We start from the raw sequence: 4,720 nt of genomic DNA on the forward strand, positions 1-4,720 counted from the left end.
ACCACGCTCAGCCCTTCTCTTTTTTACTTTTTTATTGAGTTATAACACCCCTCCTTTCACCATCATATACCAAACTTTAGTTTGTTTCCCCAAGTTCACAAAGAGATGGGCACTTGACACATAGCTGCCCTCTTCCATCACCAGGCAGAATCCTAAGTGTCATTATTACCTAAGTGGATAACCCATCCAGTTCTCCAAGTGCTCCTGACTTTGCCTGGCAGGAAGAGGTAGTTATGGACTTCTTTGGGACTCTGAAAACTTATGACCATTTTGCAAAGGAAGATATACACAAACAAAACTTCGCATCTAATTTCATGGTGTTCACGGTACTTGTGGATGGAGCTATATAATGAATCTCAGGTTAGGAGCGTCTACTCTAGTTTATTTCTTCCACAGGACAAAGTCAAAAATCCCTGTGTATCATGCGAGGCATTCAGCCACTGAACCCCACCTTCCTTTCTGGGCTCGTCTCCTACTGCCTCTCACCTACAGTTTTTACAAGGGCTCCACCCATTCTTTTCTTCTTCTTTTTTTTTTTTTTTTTTTTCAGTAATCTCTACATCCAATGTGGAACTTGAATTCATGACCCCAAGTTCAAGAGTCATACGATCTACCGACTGAGTCAGCCAGATACTCCACATGTACATATCTTATATAGTAAGTATACATAGTGTGTGTGTATATATACATATAAATTCACATACATACATACACACATCAAATGTATTAGTAATATAACAGATGAGTGACATTCCATAATCTTTGCTATATTCAGTTGGTTAGAAGTCATGGGTCTGGCCCATGTTAAAATGGGGATCACCCTAGTGCCTGTCAACTAGTCTGCAAACCACTCTTAGAACACAAGGTCTTTTGAACTTATTTTAACTCGCTATACTGTTTCCTACTTTGGCACATTCTCCCCACTTACAACGCCTTCTCATCCCCCAGGCGGACTTCTCTGCAGCTCAACATTGATTCAAGAAAAACTTTCCCTGACTCACACTCTTCCCAGTCATTAAGTTAATATCATCTGTTGTGCATTTGTTCACTTGTAATCCTTAATATCTGTAATACTATTGGATACAGTGGTTCGGTATTTTTTGATACAACTATTTGTTCAAATATCTGTTTTCCTCCACAAAACCTTCAGGGTAGAGTTCTTGTGTTTTACACATTGTATCCCTTCACTTTGTGTGGTATCTGGAATACAACAGGTGCTCAAAGAATGTTAATGCAACATTGTTAACAAAATTACTCACCTTGGGAAATAGCTTAAACAGTGAGGTGCTGGCAGATATTAGGGAATTTTATAGATTAATTTTATACCAAGGGTATTTTAATGGGTCTCGAAATAAATTTGATTTCTTGGAAGGCTTAAATGTAAGAATAAAAACATTTTTCTCTACCTACTTTTTCCTTTAATTACAAGAGAAATATTGAGGTGTGCCTAGGTGGCTCAGTGGGTTAAGGCTCTGCCTTCAACTCACGTCATGATCTCAGGGTCCTGGGATCGAGCCCCATATCGGGCTCTCTGTTCAGCAAGGAGCCTGCTTTCCCCCTCTCTCTACCTGCCTCTCTGCCTACCTGTGATGTGTGTGTGTGTGTGTAATAAATAAATAATAAAACTTTTTAAAAATTTTTTTTAAAGGTTTAATAAAAAAGAAAAAAGAAGAGAAACACTGAGCGAACTCTCAGCAGTCACATTAGAAAATTAAGTCAACAAATCTTCAACAAAAACGCCTCCACTGAGAGCACATTTTCCTCTGGACTCTAATCCCATTCCGAAAAGCCACAGATCCATCCACAGATAGCAGAAGAAATGGAAATGCTCAGGTAAGTCAGCTTCTGAGACACTGACAGGACGAATTGCGTTAATAAAGCCAGGTGATTTGATTCTTATTAGGTTTCTCCTACTTAGACGTTTGTCACATTGTATAGTATTGTTATTATATAATTAGAAATTATATCATCCTGTAGTCAAACTTGAAATAATGTGTTAAAATGTGTTACTTCTAATACTCTTTGGTACACATTCCTTCTAGGCATGATAAGTGTTTCTGACAAACCTGGTATTCTGCAAAATTAAGCACTAAAAACTAATACAGAATAAAAGGGCTCTTCGAGTGGATCTCTCATAACCTATGCATCTTTGTAACCAAAGCCCCAAGAGAAGGCACAATTGTTAGGTTGAAATGATAATCTAGACAGCCCCCCGCCCCCAGGATGTCAGAGAGGTTTCCTAGGAGGATATTTTTAAATGCACAAAAACACGGGTGGAAATCCGGCCTGGCACTCTGAGATAAGGCGAGTAGAATGGGGCTCTGAGTTAGTGGAACTGCTCTCCAGGTAGGCAGGGGGAGAGGCTCAACCTGCCCACAAAATTGTGCAAGTCATTCAGTGTTCCTTTCCTCAAAATCAAGCTGAAATGACTCCTTCCTGGATAGGAGACTTCTGAGAGCTTTTCCTTTCATTTTCTACTGATGTTTTTAATTCTGCACAGGCTATTATGGCTCCCCCTGCCCGGGAGAAAATGTGTATAAACGAACACCACTGCCACCTATTGGACAACAGGAAAAGCTGCGAGAACAAAACATAATTTCTTCTGAAAAAGACAAAAGGTTTGTAGTTTCAATTTCTACTTAATAAACCAGTTTGAGAGCATCAGAGGAGTATAAACTTCCTCAATTTGATATTACAATTTAACCTTTTGGAACTTGTGGAGCCGAAGCACTTTCAAGTTGCTACCCAGACAGTCACTGTGGATACTCTGTTAGACACCAGCCAAATTGGAAGCTCAACTGCTAAAACAAAGAAAATCCAGTCATCTAGTCCCAGAACCTTTACTTCCTTTGCCAGAAACAATGTATTCTTTCTTTGTTCTGGCTCCTGGTGTAATTAACTACATAGTGTGATAAAAGCATGTTTTAATTATGGGATAGAAGGTAATAGGAGATAGAAAATGTTCAGGTAATTTTAATAGGAAAATTAAACATGAAGTGGTAACTCTTAAAAGGCAGTTAATTACTACAAGGGATTTTTTTTTAAAACTTTTGTTTTATTTTTTCAGTGTTCCAAGATTCATTGTTTATGCACCACAGGGATCTTAGTCCTACAGAAGTCCCAATTGCAGAAAGCCGCTACTGCTTCTATGGTTGAGAGAAAGTGAACAAGGAAGGAACAGAGAATTTTGGCAAGGGTCACGGTGCCCCGAAGGCTGATATTCAGGTCTCCGTAGAGAGTGTGGTTGTCAACAGGTCTAAGTCCAGGAAGGAGAGGCCTGCCTCTGGGTGGCAGACAAACTTGCCAGAGGGTATAGACGGTAACTGATAATTGAGCCACACAAGCAACCTGCCTCACATCATCAGGACATCAGCTTAATCTCGTCCTCTACATCATGTTCAGGTATGGATGAGACCCCTTCAGGGTGATTCCTTGGGTGCAGCTTCTTTAACATCACTCCTTTTGATTGGAGAACTGTTAACCAAAGAGACCAATAATCTGCTTCACATACACACATATCCAACATACCATGATAAGACAGACAAAGGATGATCCCTACTATAGAAAATCGTATTCAAAAGGGTGTGAGGAGGAGGTGTGAGGAAGGCTCTCTCTCTCTTTCTTTTTCAAATAAATAAATAAAAATAAAATCTTTAGAAAAAAGAAAAGAAAGAAATCAGTCCTACCCCTACACTCAAGGAATTTTTTTCTGTGACTTCCAAATTCCAAAATACATCTGACTCCAAGGATTTCATAAAGAACTGTGGATCTGCACCCACAGACTGGAAGAAAAAAACCTGATAACACATAACCTGTTAATAACAGAGCTCTTCAGGTAATGTTATTGTTGCTTCTGTTTCCCCAAGGTGATCAGTCTCCAAGAAGCTGAGTCCAAGCAGCTCATGCCTTCGGGCCCTGCCTGCACTGACAGATTATCCCTTGAAGCAGCCAGTAGGGTATAGAGCACAGCCAAGTGTGGAGAAAGACAGAAATTTGTCAGTGCCTCAAATACACAAGGTGCTGTGCTAAAGGCCTTCCGGGCATTATCTCATTCAACTTTCTGCAAACCCTGTGAGGCAGGTACTAATCTCCCCATTGATGCTGGCCCATTGAGATGAGAAATTTGAGACTTAAAAGATGTTACGCAATGTAATCACAGTTTGCAAATTGAGAAAATAGTAGCAGAAGTTGTGAAATGACTTTCTCTATCAATTTTTCTTGTCTTTGTTATTATGGTGGAACTGAAAATCTCTGAATTTTCTATTTCATCCAGTGAAAACTAAAAGCAGATATTAGTGGATTGTTATAACATTAATTTTCTCATCATGATATTATACTACAGATATGCAAGATGTTACCATTGGGAGAAACAGGGTAAAGATACATGGGATGTGATCTTTCCATACTATTTTTCTCTCTCTCTCTCTCTGTCTCTCTTTTTTTTTTGAACTGAAGTGTAGTTGGCATACAGTGTTACATTAGTTTCAGGTGTGTAATATAGTGATTCAACAATTCTATGCATTATACTATGCTCCTCACATAAGTACTTACCATCTGTCAGCATAAAATATTATTAAAATACTAGTACCTCTATTCCCTATGCTATACTTTTCATCCCCATAAATTATTTATTTTATAATGGGAGGTTCCTACCTCTTAATCCCCTTCACCTATTTTATCTCCCCTCCCATCCTCTCCTCTGAGGACCACCAGTTTGTTC

General features: G+C 39.2%; 1 long non-coding RNA gene across 1 annotated transcript; it reads left to right on the forward strand.

The window, feature by feature from the left end:
* The first annotated feature begins 3,262 nt into the window (after positions 1-3,262).
* LOC309844306 lies at positions 3,263-4,212 on the forward strand. Its single transcript, XR_014300597.1, has 2 exons — positions 3,263-3,402; positions 3,867-4,212. It is a non-coding gene; the product is annotated as an uncharacterized lncRNA (long non-coding RNA).
* Positions 4,213-4,720: the final 508 nt, after the last annotated feature.

The sequence above is a fragment of the Mustela nivalis genome, assembly GCF_964662115.1.
Source record: "Mustela nivalis genome assembly, chromosome: 1".
In the NCBI taxonomy this organism is placed as follows: domain Eukaryota; kingdom Metazoa; phylum Chordata; class Mammalia; order Carnivora; family Mustelidae; genus Mustela; species Mustela nivalis.